The following is a 12,652-nucleotide window of genomic DNA, read 5'->3' as shown; positions in this document are numbered from 1 at the left end:
TTGAGTCTGCAGAACCCAAGGGAAAAAGGCTTAGGTAGGCAAATGGTAAAACCAAGGTTGGGCCTTGCTGGAGGAGTTTTATTCAAAGCGAACTGTCAAGGGGGTCCCATAAATCACCCAACCGCGTAAGGAACGCAAAATCAAGGAACATAACACCGGTATGACGGAAACTAGGGCGGCAAGAGTGGAACAAAACACCAGGCATAAGGCCGAGCCTTCCACCCTTTACCAAGTATATAGATGCATTAATTAAATAAGAGATATTGTAATATCCCAACATAAACATAATCCAACATGGAGCAATCTTCATCTTCACCTGCAACTAGCAACGCTATAAGAAGGGGCTGAGCAAAGCGGTAACATAGCCACACAACGGTTTGCTAGGAAGGGTGAAAAGGTTAGGGGCTGACATGGCAGTATGGGAGGCATGATATAGCAAGTGGTAGGTAGCGCGGCATGGCAATAGAACGAGCAACTAGCAAAGCAAAGATAGAAGTGATTTCGAGGGGTGGTCATGTTGCCTGAGATCCCGCAAGGAAGAAGAACGAGTCCATGAAGAAGACAAACGAATGTAGTCGAACGAATCCTCACAACTCCGGAACGAAACCAAAGCTAACGAGAGAAGCAACCCGGAAAGAAACAAACAACCTAGTAAACAACCACCACATACACATGGCATGATGCAAAAACAAATATGATGCATGTCTGGTATAATGAGGCATGGCATGGCAAAGGAAAATGCAACAAACAAGACTACAAATTAAATGGAGCTCAATATGCAACGAGTTGCATATTGATGAAACACCACATCAATTATTTAGTTCTCTCTCGTTTATGGAGCCAACAATATTAAATGTTATTAACCATGGCAAGAGGTGAAGCATAAGGAAACTACCTATTTTAGGCAATTTAAATGAGGCCGGAACAACAAACAACAATTCCGAAAATCCTCATGTCATTAAGCAATTTAAAGCAAACAACAATTGTAGACATTTTAAATGTTGTTAACATGATGCGGATGACATATGCAAGTGTTAAGCAAGTTTGTGAAAATGTTGACATGAGCATGTTATGAAGCATTTGTTACCGTGGTGGAACGAAAAAGGGTGCCACGGCAACGATAACAAAAATGATGCCACGGCAACATATCGGTTCCGGTAGCTCATGGAGATACCGGCGCAAAGAGAATTGTGCGGATGTGTGAAACACGCAAGAGAATGGTGGGGTGCTCCCAGTTACCGGGTTCCCACGGTTCGACGGCATGGCAAGGAACCGAGTGACAGCGTGCGACGAACAAGTCGGGCACGGTGCAAACGCAAGCAACTCAAACAACACATGCTTTCGTTCCACGGACGTCGACTCGGGTTATACCTTCGAGGCGTGACTTTTCGGAATGGATCAAGTTCGTAGAGGAAGTAGTTGTACACGGCGACGGTAGTGGAAGTAGTGGCACACGTTCGTTTTCGGAGAGGTACTTGACGGGTCCGAGGTCTCCGGCGTAGTGGTACACATCTCGGAGGCGGTTCACGACGATGGTAGTCGAACTAGGCGCATCCGAAGGGCTACTCGGCGAATGACGACCGTAGTGGTACTTGGGGAAAAATCTCGGAGACGACGGTAGAGGTATTCGACGTGTCACCATGTAGTCGTACACTTGTCGGAGAGGATCTTGGCGCAACCAAAACGAAGCAACACAAAACATCACAAGGGCCTCGGGATGCCAGCAGCAAGGAGGCGACGGTGGTGGACAGCGGCAGGAGAAGTTCGGCAGCTTGAGCGGAGGCAGGCCGGCAGGGCGCTGGCTGGGCCTTGCAGCAGAAGCAAGGGCGTCGACGAGGGAAATGGGACGCGCACAGCAGAGGCCAGCGGCGGCGCACGTCCATGTCCCACGCGAAGACGAGCAGGACGTCGAGGAGGACAGCAGAGGCGACGGGCGAGGCCGAGACGAGGTCGACGACGGCCGGGACGGAGGGAGCAGAGGGGAGGCGGAGCAGCGGTTGGTGGCGACGAGGAGAAGCAGGAGGAGAGGCGGCACGGGAGGAAGCTCGCGAGGGCCATGGCGAGGAGAGGTGGCCGCGGCCTGGTGCTGCAGAGGGAGGCGCGGCGGCCATGGAGGCAAGGCGTGGGCGCAGGAGGAGGACGATGGGGAGAGGGGATCGGGCGAGGCGATGAGGGGCGCTGGGGCTCGCTCGCCAGGGCGGCGATGGCGAGGAGAGGAAGAGGCGCTCGGGCGACGGCCATGCCAGAGGCGGGGAGGCCGGCTCGAGGAAGATGGAGGCGAGGGGATCGAGCGCAGGGAGTGGTGCTGCGGGATCGAGAGGGAGAGAGTGAGATGGGGATCGGGACGAACGAGGGAGATGGCGGCGCTGGAGGAGAACGAAGGGAGAGATTGGGCTCGGTCTCCTGGCGGCTAGGTTTTTGGCTTAGGTGGGCCGCGGGGATGGGCCGGCTTGGAGTTGGGAGGCCCAGCTGGGCCGGCTGGGGGGTCTCTCTCTTCTCTCTCTCTCTCTTATTTCTATTTAGCAGAAAAGTAATAGAGAGAAGAAAAAGAAAGATAGGGTTAGGGAAAGAATTTTCACATGCGGGTAATTTTCCCGGACTCACAAAAATATGCTCGTTCCAAGAAAAACGGAGTGGGTAAGATTGCACGGTTTAAAATCAAATGCATTTGAATTCAATTCAAATGGTTTGAACAAGGAGTAGGATTACAAAGTGTCCAAAATGTTGAACATTTAGGAAGGGCCTCGGTAAGAGGGAAAAGAATTGTTGACAAAGCTTGGAGGTGAAACTTGAAGTGGAAATAGGCGTGGAAATTATTTTGCAAGTGTGTTCCGGTTAATTCCAAACTAATGGAATATTTATAATAGCTCCATAAATATTAGGAGGATATGTTATAAAGAGAAATCACCATGTGAATTCCCTCGATTTAAATGGATCGAAGATCCATGCAATTTATTTGGTTGAGTTTTAAAGATTAAAAGACATGATGGCATGATGACATGATGCAATGCAAAAAATGAAAGAGCAAGCACAAAAGAAACACGCGGCGATCACGAGAATAAGGAAGTCTTCTGAAGCGTCGGTCTCGGGGCGTTACAGCGGCGGCCGTGTTCTTGGCCGCGGTGGCCGAGTGCTTGGGCCTCGGATGGCTGCAGAATAGCAGCACGCTTCAGCGCTTCGGCCCATCGCCTGGTGCGGTGGGTGCGGCTGAGGAACTCACGGCGCCTCCTCCTCCTCCTCGTCGCCCGACCAGTCCTCCAAGCCTCCCCCTCCAGAACCGCCTGCTCCACCACCGCCGCCTGTGGCGTCATCCTCCAGGACGGCCGCCCCCAAGTCAGGGTCCGCCATGTCGCTCGCATCCCGGTCCGGCAGGAAGTCGACATTGGCCTCCAGCTGGAGGGGGAGGACCTGCATCATGATTGAGCTGGTCAGCCGGCAAGAGAGAAGCCGGCAAGAGAGAACCCGGCAAAAGAGAACCCGGCAAGAGAAAAATAAAAAGAACTAAGAGCTTACCATAGGCAGCGGATCTGCACGGGAGTACGGCCGCTTGCCGAACCGCCACCCCTCCGGCTCGAGCTTGAGGTTGATGATCTCGTTCACCAAGTAGGCCACCTCGGCAGTCAGCATCTCCTTGGTGCACATCCGGCATGGGTCGCGATGTCCACTCATATGGCTGATGATGTGAGGCCGGCCTTGGAGCGGGAGGACTCGGCGCACCATGAACGCGAGCAGCAAGTCGGCCGCCTTGAGGCCCTCCTACTCCTTCATCACCTTGAGGCGGGCGATGGCGGCGGAGGCATCGGGCGACAGCGGCTTTGGCTTGAAGCCCCAGTTGGTGCGGGGCTCGGCAGGCGGACCGGCCATGTATTCCGGCAGGTTGACGAATTCGATCGCCGGGTTGACGTTCTTCACGTAGAAGTACGACTTCTGCCACAGCTTCACCGACTGAATCAGCTTGATGGCCGGGAAGGCGTTCCTCGCACCCGGACGCCGCACGGCGATGAAAGCACCGCACTGAGCCGCCTCCTCCCTCGCGGAGGTGCCAAGCTTGGTGTAGAAGAATGCTCCCCAAAGCTCGAGGGTGGGGAGGATGCCGAGGTACCCCTCGCAGAGGGTAACGAAGGCCGACAGCAGCACCACCGTGTTTGGTGTGAGCTGGTGCGGCTGCAGTCGGTAGAAGGCGAGGAACGAGCGGAGGAAGCCGCTCGCCGGTAGGCCGAAGCCTCGGTGGAAATGCGAGCGGAAGATGACGCGCTCGCCTTCCTCCGGCGTCGGCGAGATCTCGTCGGTGGGCGGCACGCGCGTCTTGATGTAGCCCGCGTCGGGCAGCCGCCGCGTGTCGCGGAGGAAGGTGAGATGATCTTCATGGACGTTGGAGCCGTCCCAGTCGTCAGATCGCTCCATGACGGCCTGGGCTCGACGAAGAGGCCGATGGCGGTGACGACCGCGCGAGCCCGCGGCGGAGCGAAGAGAGGGCTTGGGAACGAGAAGCTCGAAAGCAACGGCGAGCCGCGGGAGCACTTCGACGGAGCGCAAGTGCGACGGCGGCGAAGAAGAGAAGAGCAAGAGCAGGCAAGGGAGAGGAGAGCGCGCGTGCCTTGGCCGCTCCCCTCCCCCTCCATTTATAGCCCCTGGCTGCGAAGCCGAGGGGCTGGGGTGTGGGGTCGTGGGATTAACTGCGCCCAAGTCCCCACGACCCCGCATTTACCGCGCAGTAAAGGCGCGTGGTAATGGCGCATGGGATCCCAACCGCCCCACCTCGGCCGCAGCGGATCCGCGCGCGTGCCGAGGCCTGGTAGTGGCGGGCCCGACCTGCGGCACTCCCCGTCACGCTCGTGGGCTGGCAGGCCGACCTGGCTGGCTGGCGCCGCATGGCGTGCGGGCGGCGGGCGGCAGGCCTAGATGCCTGGCTAGCACGCCACCTGGTTCCCGCCTTGACGGTTCGAAATTCACGAAGCGGCCGTCTGTCGCGTCCGACTCCCAGCAGTCGGCATACCGGAAGATAGACAAGACAAGCAAACAAGACTACTCGGAGTAGGAAGCTGCTGGGGCACCCCGCCTTGCCAACCGCGGCGACCCACCAGCTTCGGGGACTACTGTCGGAGTTATTGGCCATGGGTAGCCTCATCTGCCCCCCATGGCATTTCAAGACATCGGGGCCGACTGCGCCCCTCCAGTCTCAAAGCCTGGTCGCCGCCTTCTCGTGGCCGGCTGGTCCCGTCGGCCGACTGCCAGAAGGCGGAGAATCCCAGGAGACGGCCATGAAGAGGGCCGCCTTCTAGCAAGCGGCCTCCAGAGAGGCCGGCTCCTAGCAGGCGGCCCCAAGCGCCCTCAAAGTCTGCACCCCCATAAAGACGATGAGACGGGACGTGGCAACAGTGAAGCCCGCCACCCCCAAATCCAGGGCAGGTCGCGGTTACAGTGCGCCATACAAGCCGGAGATCCCCTGCACGGCGCGGGACTGTGGCCCGTCCACCCGTGACATCACTCAAGTCAGAGGGGCCATGCCCCCACGACGGGCTGTCGGTACGGCCCACAGGCAGTGGCCCTTACCTGTGAGAGAGAAGCTAGAAGGCGGCAGGCACGGACCAGTCGGCTTAGGGGGAGGCCGGCACCCAGAGGGCGGCCCTCCCCCTGCCTGGGGGTTTGTGCACCATTAACCAGAAGAGATGGGGAATGGCTACAGTGATCGCCCGCCAGGCGGCGGGACTGTAGCCACGCCCTCCCCGACAAAGCAAGCGTCACTAGAAGCACGGCTATAGTGATGAGCCGTCGACCAGACCCGCAAGCGGCGGGCGCGGCCTGTCGGCCAAGTACTAGACAGCCGGCGGGGCCCACCAGTCGGCGGGCCCCAGCAGCCAGCGGAGAAGCCGGCCACAAGAGACACTGAGGGCCTGGGCCTACACCCGGCCGGTTTATCATTGTACCCCGGGGGTAGGCCTATATAAACCCCCCAGGGCACCCATGCAAAGGGTTCAGACCCTTAGACTACACCACCGCACATAGAGAGGAGAGAGCTAGCCTTTCCCTTCTTCCTCCTCTAGCAAACAGCTCAAGGAGCAACTTGTAGCCACTTGTTGAGATAGTGATCATGCGGAGACCCCGCAGAGCAGGACTAGGGGTGTTATCTCATAGGAGAGCCCCGAACCTGGGTAAAGTTCGTCGGCGTATGTGTCTACGCCTCATCCCACTTCCTGGCACCGGCGACGTCTTACTATGCCCCATCATGATAAGCCACCCGTTGGCATATGTCGCACCAAAACCCCGACAACCAGGGCGTGGGGGTGACGGAGGCCACGCCGGTGAGCTTGGCCATGGCGACAGCGGGGCTGGTGGATCTGGCGAGGGAAGGGAGGTCGGGAGGGCGAGGGGAGTGAGTGGGTGGGGTGAGTGGATGAGAGTGGGAGAGGGAATCGAGGGGGCGAGGGGGGTCCTAATCCCCTCCCGGCGTCGGCGCCGGCAAGGTGGTCCGGCGGGGACCATGCCCCTGTAGCGACTGGTCGGAGGAACAGGGCGATCGACCGGGGTGGGGGTTGGGCTGGCTGGGTTGGTGTAATGGGCTAGGCCTAGTGGGAGTCAGGGGGTTTCTTTTTCTTTTGCTTCTTTTCTTTTTCTTATTTTTCTTTTTGCAGTTTCAGTTTTCTTTTTTTAATAGAAATTAGCTTTATAAAATATAGTAACAACATCTAAATTGGTTTTTCTAATTATACCACTGCCACATTTAGTTTGAGGTTCAAATAAAATAGTTTAGTATTTCTATAATTTAAAAAGCATTTAACAATTCTTTTTAGCCACCGTTATATTCACAAAAGGGCATTGAAATATTTTACATAAGTGTTGGTCACCACCATAATTAGTTATGGAATATTTTCCACACTTTGAACATTTTTTTGCATGTTTGAGAAATTTGAATTTTGGGCTTTAATTTGAATTTGAGTTTGAACTAAGATTTAGATCAAGCGAGGATTAGCAACAGTAATGTGATGACATGGCACCATTAGCGGGGAATTACTGTAGCTTAATTATCCGGGCGTCACAAGGAGGAGGGGGCATCCACCAAGGAGGGAAGGTCCCTCCTTGGGGCGCCGTCCAAGAGGGAGGAGTGTTGAACTGAGAATACCATAGCTATAATTAAGAGTAAAACACTAGGAAAAGTCCATATGCAATGAAGATTGTTTGTTGCTGTCAGAATAAGAATAAGGCCAAATCCCATTGACATAATAACTGAAAGTGGGAGAAGAGGGATTACCCATGCATATTGATATGTATGTTCCATAAGAAAACAAATTGCAATTTTTACTTCAATTTTTCTATAAAATTGTTTCCGATTCACCAAACCAATTCTTATCTCTTTCTGAAACAATAAATAAAAAGAATAAGAAAAAAAATACTGAAATTCTTAATTTTTCCAAAATTTATCTCATTGAAAAAAAATTTAAGTATGGGTTTAGTTGGTTAAATTCAGAAAGTTAATAAAATAACTAGGTAACGAAGTTATTTTATTACCTAAATAAAGATATTTATAAAAATAAAAAAAAGTTGAATCATTTTACTTTCTATTCATAATTCATTTTTATATTTCTTTAAAACGAAGATGAAACAGCTCTCTTGTTCCATAATTAACTGATTGAGTGAATTCCAATGAAAACCTATGTTTATAAGAAATTATCGAATAGTCCTTACTTCATATAGAACTAAAATCCTAATGACTATAAATTACCTAAGTTTTAGAATGTCTTGTTTAAGAGACTCAGTATTTTTTGTTTTGATGGAATTCCTTTCCTTTATGGAATACCATTTTGAACTTAATTAACTATTTTCATTTTCCCTTCTTTTTATCCCCCGTCTTATCTTATATGGGGGATAGGCTTCCATACCATATATCTATATATGGAGTATACTTGATATATAAATAGATATAAATAGATTTAAATGAGAAACCCTTCTATATATTCTATATTATTAAAAAACAAGTATAAAATATATAAAGAAAAGATGTGAAAAAATTCTTGTTGTCTTATCCGTATTAGACAAAATGCAGTAAAAAATAATTCAAAATTTAAGTATCTTTCAGTATCTAAGTATAAATACTAATAAAAAGAAGAAAGAAGGATTGATTTGCAGCAATAAATGTCTTTCACATACAACTAGACAAAATTAATTTCCTTTTTGAATGGCAGTTCCAAAAACGCACTTCGATGTCAAAAAACCGTATTCGTAAAAATATTTGGAACAAAAAGACTTATTTTTCCATAGTACAATCTTTATTTTTAGTAAAATCAAGATCATTTTCGAGCGGCAATGAGCATCCAAAACCAAAGGGTTTTTCTGGGCAACAAACAAATAATAAGATTTTGGAATAATATGAATTGACTTATCAAAAAAGAATTCGAATTATTTAATAATTTTGATTCTTCTTTGAATGTACTTTTTTGTGTCGAATTACTCGGTACAATATTCTTAGAACAAAAACCCCCTCTTATATATACAAGAAAAAAAGTTTTGTTTGGTATACTATGTGCTAAGTATTCTTTTCCTATCAGTGAACTTTTCATAATTTTCATAATAGAATCCTCATATTTTATTATGAAAATTATGAAAAGTGAGGTATTCTTACAATAGGACTTACAACTTTCACTTATCGTCTCCAAAATCATAAGGTTAGTAAATCTTATTAATAAGAGCATAAAGACTTTCATTCTAAATTTTTTTTAAAATCCAAAAAGCCTATATATAATAAGTAGGACTCCTCCCCTAGTCCAATTCGCCCCGCCCTCCATATGGCAAGGGGGTGCCACTTCCTTATGAGCCTTCGTGACTCATAATTCCTTCCACCACATGGCCTTTTTAGGCTTGTTGATATTTAAATTAAATATAAAATGTTCTAAATACTTTTAGACCATTATATATATTTTTTAACATCTCCAATAACTTTTTCACCTATTTAGATAGGTTATAACTGAGCACTTTTCCTGCCCTCTCAGACTATTAGTGTTTCCAACCGTCAGATAATCGGCTTGGTGCATTTTTGGCCATTGGATTTCCTCTTAATCCCGCTTTGACTCGCTACATTCGCTACAATTGAGAGGTTTCCGCTATTCTGGTGACAATTTTGGGTGCCTGGTGTAAAATTGGGCAAAATGGGCTTCTGCGAGTGTCCGCTTGTGCATCCTAGAAAAAATAGGAAGAAACAGGTCCTTTCTAAAGGTGGGCATTAGACCAGAGTTTCGTGAGCCGGAGAAGATCGATAAAGCTTAGAACTTGCTCGTTTGCAGGAGGAGGCGGACTGGACCACGGCTGAAACTGCCAGGCACGGACTAAAAGCTTTATCAAGGATTTCCGAGTCAAACGACTACCATCTACGGAGTATAGCATAGAGCTGGAAGCTGCACTATGTACAAGAAGACTGGATGTGAACACGGGCGGACTACACCCCTCACTTTCGTCTCCATCGTGTGGCGGCTGACGAGACCTGGGTGACGCCGCCGCCACCAGGTTCTCTGTCTCGCAGCTCCTCTCGCCGTCGTCTTTCCGCGCTAGATTCGTTTCGGTACTGATCTAACTTCACTGCAAATCTTCGATTCTGCTGCGACCCTTGACTGCATCTTCTTCAACCTCGACTCCCTGCAACCCTCCCAGCGACGTCGTCTCGCCGCCCTTGGCCTCACCATCATCTGATGTAGGGGAGTGATACCGCCACCTCCATCTCCCCTTTCCCTGCCTCTGAACCCAACTGAGAAGAAACTCATCTCTTCCCCTCTCCCAGGGCATCCTCTCTTACCCTCCTGTGGCTCCTCGTCCTCCTCCCATGGCCACCAAATTCTGCAAGGATTTTTTATTCATGTTGTTCTTTGTCACCAGGTCACCAGCAAGGTCTTAGTCCATGATTTGTTCGTCTCGCGCTAGAGGTGGGAATGATGTTTCATCGCGGATTGCACAAATAAATGTCATGTCTTCACTCAGATTGGTCTGGATTTGTGCAGATGGTGGAGGTGGAGAAGAAGTCTGAGCGAGGGCTCAAGGAGGTGGAGGAAGAGATGGTGGCCGGCACCGCTCCTTCGGCCAGGAAAATGCGAGCACTCCGGTTCATGCATATCGACTCAATCGCGGGGTTGGTGAGTCACTGTTGCCCAAAACCAAGCGGTGGATGGCGCTCACGAGCAAAAGCAATCACATCATTATCTTCAGGGCTAAGATCAACGTGCTCCTGCCCTTTAGGCCCTTTGCCATCACGCTCCACTACCTCTCCAGAAACCACAATAATCACACTTATAAATTAATTTTCCGTATTCATCAGAATTGTACAGTATTACTTGCCCTTTTATGTTTAATTATTTTTCTTATTTAGTGTTACTTTTGAATCTTTCATAGCACAAGCATCCGTTTCTTCTTATAAATTACATGTCACGTTTAGTCGCAGGAGCAAGACTGACATGTAGTGCCTTCTATATCCTCAATTTTCTATCTTCAAATGGTTCATATTAAGCAGATGTACTCAAACATGTAATTATATTTTCCCAGCAATTGTGCTTTATGCTAACATAATTTGAAATGAATCCCTGTGTTCTAGGAGGACAAATTCGAGCTCCATATTACTTGGTCTGCTGCTTCTTCTGGGTTGTTTTCTACCTTCCAGTAGATTCTGTGAAGCTCCAATGGCTAACAAACAGGTTAGTGCTCATGCACTATTATTCCTCAAGTTAATTATCTTGCGACGCAATTTCATATTTTATGGTCTGATTGCTCTGGGTGGAACTGACCGCTCTACTGCAGTGTGATTCCTCTAGATGGAACTGACCGCTCTACTGCAGTGTTGTAAAAGGAGATGTCTTGCACTACTGCTGCTTGGTAGACGTGAACGACTACATTAGGAGTTTGCTGCATGGTTGGAGGTCAGCTCAGCTTTTCTATCTGCTTAACTTTTGCAGATATAAAAACTTAGGTAGTCTTGAAGCTGAAATTTAGTTGATTGAAAGTTAAGAGATTCAGAGTAAGAGACTTTTTTTTGCACTCAGGGGACGAGCACGGTAACATGTCTTCTCACTCCAATATTTGAGACTGAATTTGATAAAATTAGGCACTGCAAATAAAATTAAAATTATTGGCAAAATACACTCATGGACAATTTTAAAGAAAACAAAAGTGCGTAATTTTCGTCTGCTTTGTGTTGAAGTCCTCTTGTATAGGGCATTTGAGGTTCTGTTTAGTGCATAATTTGGCGAATCTTTTGCAGCAAACACTCATTTATTTGCTTTGCCATGAAATTTCCTACATATGACCGTCCTGTTCTATCCAGGTGCCATAATTTTAGGTTTGACATCTAATAAGTTAACTTCAAATTTGAATGCCATGTATAGCATTTTGAGAATTGGAGTGACGGCATCGGTCGCTACTACTTTAGTGATCTAAAACGTCTTATATTAGTTTACAGAGGTAGTATTTGGGTTGTCATTGACATCACACATTGACTGGCGATGTTGCATGTCAGAGGGGTCTACTCATACGTGCAGTTTTCCATTGTCTCTGGTGATTCTTTTCTTTATTTCCCACCTTGCACGTTTGTTATATTCATGGGTTCACCCTTCTTTCTAATATTTTATAGTTTACTAAAATCGTAACAATTGGTGTCAAAACCTTATATTCGCTGCTATTGTAGATCAGTACCATTACCCTATTTGCAGATTTTTAGTTAAGCTATATTAGAAGAAATCATATGCTAACTTACAACCCAGCTAAAAAAAGATATTGAAAATCAAATAAAATGTAAGCCAAAAAGATGACCAATACATTGTACTATTTGGATCATGCTTCTTACATATATGTTTGATTACATTATCTATACAATTCTATAATCATCCACATTATTTTCCTTAGCTTAACATGCCATTGCATTCCATATATAACTATCTGTTATAACAACAATTATAAGGTGAACCATGTTTGCCGCGACTTGCACATTTTTAATGTTCGATGGACTAAGACCAGAGTTTTCCCGCCTGTACACACTCTATTTGCATTACATTTTTCTGTAAAATAATACTGACAACTTCATCATTGTTGATTCGAATACCATACCATGTTGATCTACACCCGGTGTGCTTTCTCTCCTATTTATGCTTTGGTTTCAGTGCTTCTAAGGCTCGCACATAATAATTGAGAAAAGTAGCACAGTGTTTTTTTGGCTATTTGCTATCAATGGCATGTTGCAGTTTACCATGGACCATGCTAAACGTGCACCTATCCAAGGAATACTGTACTTTATGGGATTTCTCATATATTTGTAGATTTATTGTATTTTCTTTGAGTTGGATTGTAGATTTGTTGTTGTGTTGTCAGAATAGACAATGCATGAATTCGGTAACTGATTTTATAGCTGCAGTCTCCTAAGCACAATTATTGGTGCTTTATTTTATAATCTTCAGTTTTCTTTTGTCGTTAAATACCATACAGCTTCGTTTTGTTACTAACTTTAATCCAATCATATATTTACATCAATTACTATTATTTTAATGACAAAATAGACGGGCGCAGCAACGCGTGCCATCATTATCTAGTATATAATAAGGCCGTCCACTATGTATGCCAAAACCGGTGTCAAGACAACTGCCCTGCACTGGCGAGCCGATGCAGGGGAAAAAATCAGGGAACCGGA

General features: G+C 47.7%; 1 long non-coding RNA gene across 1 annotated transcript; it reads left to right on the top strand.

Annotated features, from left to right (window-relative positions):
* Positions 1 to 9,082: 9,082 nt before the first annotated feature.
* LOC109776311 (uncharacterized) lies at positions 9,083 to 12,378 on the top strand. Its single transcript, XR_002236052.4, has 3 exons — positions 9,083 to 9,908; positions 9,984 to 10,115; positions 10,571 to 12,378. It is a non-coding gene; the product is annotated as an uncharacterized lncRNA (long non-coding RNA).
* Positions 12,379 to 12,652: the final 274 nt, after the last annotated feature.

This window comes from Aegilops tauschii, chromosome 1 (assembly GCF_002575655.3).
Source record: "Aegilops tauschii subsp. strangulata cultivar AL8/78 chromosome 1, Aet v6.0, whole genome shotgun sequence".
In the NCBI taxonomy this organism is placed as follows: domain Eukaryota; kingdom Viridiplantae; phylum Streptophyta; class Magnoliopsida; order Poales; family Poaceae; genus Aegilops; species Aegilops tauschii.
The sequence above is the reverse complement of the archived record's forward strand: the minus strand, read 5'-3'. Positions and strand labels throughout refer to the sequence as shown.